We start from the raw sequence: 2064 nt of genomic DNA on the forward strand, positions 1-2064 counted from the left end.
AGAACCAATTATTATGTAACCATGGTAATTACTCTGCCATGTTTACACCACAGTAATGCTTTCAGCTGACTTGGTACACTAATATGCAAATGTACTTTTCATGTTACTCGAGGTGTTTCAAAGGGGGAGTGTGTGACCTCAGTTCATCTCTAATCTATAAAACCACTGTGGGTGTTTTCCCTAGAGAAGTGAAGTCCTGCAGGACCTCTGCTGACACTGTCTGCCATCTGTCATGTCCTCCACACCCACAAAATGCCCAGAGAAGCAATTCAGCAACCTGAAGTTTCTGGGAGGCTCTTAACCCATAGAGCTGTGTTAAGACCATTTTCATTTTCTTCTCTTCACATCCTATTATTCTTGTCCACAGTGCTTTTTCCTGGGAAAGCCACAAGATCATTGTCTTGAATTTTATTACTGCCTCAAACCATGGCATCTCCTCAATTTCTTCCCCATGAGACAATTCTGTGTCTCTTTCCAGGGCCATGGTCCTAACAAAATTTCCCAAATCCCTCCCAACTTCCAGGTCCTATGTCCTCCTTTCTCTCGCACACTTAAGTTCCATTGTCAACCAAACCAGCAGTTCTTGGTCTGCTTTAGTTTTAGGTTCCTCCTTGCTGAGGCTCGACACTAAGTCTGCGTATCTCTCCATTGCACGTCTGTATGGATGCATCTGGGTGGGACAAAAAAGCACCACCTCACTACAGATGAGTGAATGACCGCCGTCAGACGATGCTGATGCCTTGGTCCTCACACTGTCTGGAACGATTGTTTCCCAGTTCATTTACTTCCTCATTTCTTTGTTAATTTTTATTTATAACCTCTTTCAAGACGGCTATGTCTTTACAATCCTCAATTATGACACAAAGAATTACCCAGACTCCAGACACTGTTTACCCATTCGCCAGTGTCTGTGCCCATACACTCCTGTGCCATCAGTGAGTGCTTGCTTCTCTTGATTTTCTTACTGAGAAGGCTGATCCTCCCCCTTGTCTGTTCAGCTCATCTTTTCTCAGTTACTAAAAACCATTGTTCATGCATTCTCACCTGTCTCTCCTGCTTCAACAAGTTTCCAGTTTGCTTGACCGCTATGGCCTTTCAATGTGAATAGAGAGATATACTATAAATGGCACAACACACACGCTTTATTCTTATGTTGAGTGTGCACGTGTATTTATGTGTGTGTAGGCCATAGGAGTTACTGTAGGAGTTACTGTCCCAGAACTTGCCACGTAGGCTAGATTAGCTAGCCAGCTGGTCCTAGGGAGCACTGATGAACACACCATCATGCCCAGCTCTTTGTTTTTTTTTTAACGGAGGTTCTGGGAATGGAACTCTGATCAAAGATTTTTCCAGTTGATATATGGCCTGGCCTTATTTCCTATCCTGAAGCACTAAGAACTGAAGTCTTGCGCTGACTCTGACATCCTTGATGGTTACCCATCAACCATGGGGCCTTCATTTGTTGTAACATTTAGAATCAGTTGCCTTTGTGGCCTCTTGAAATCACTGCTATTAAAGCAAATGACACTCAAGCCCAACTTGTCAGTGCAGAACATCCAAGCCGCAACTTTAAAATCCTTCACCACCAGTCATTGCTCTCAGGTGATAGCACCGCCACTCTCTTAATTGCTCAGGAACAATATCGCTCATTACCGCACACTTTTATTTTTCATACCTTCTATCTAGTCAGCAAATCCCGTTTGCCCATTTTAAAATCACATTAAGTGCTTTATATGATCAATTCTCTGTATCTCTATTATCAGCACAACACTGCAAGCCACTTATTATCTCTGACTCCAAAATTTGTTCTTCCCTGATTCTATTTTCCCTAATTACCATCTGGATTTAATAATAATAATACGATGGAATAGCCATTGCGTAGCATAAGATATTTCTTTTGTCTGTGCAAAGCCTCTAATGTAAAAGCCAAAACACCAATAATGACCTGTACAGACTGAGTTTCCCTTCAACCCTTACCTCACGTCTTATTATTCTGCACCTTCCTCTAGTCACGTGACTCAGGGTCTTCACACAGATCTCCACCTGTAATGCTGCTCTTTTCTC

Source organism: Psammomys obesus, unplaced genomic scaffold (genome assembly GCF_907164565.1).
Source record: "Psammomys obesus unplaced genomic scaffold, mPsaObe1.curated_primary_1811, whole genome shotgun sequence".
In the NCBI taxonomy this organism is placed as follows: domain Eukaryota; kingdom Metazoa; phylum Chordata; class Mammalia; order Rodentia; family Muridae; genus Psammomys; species Psammomys obesus.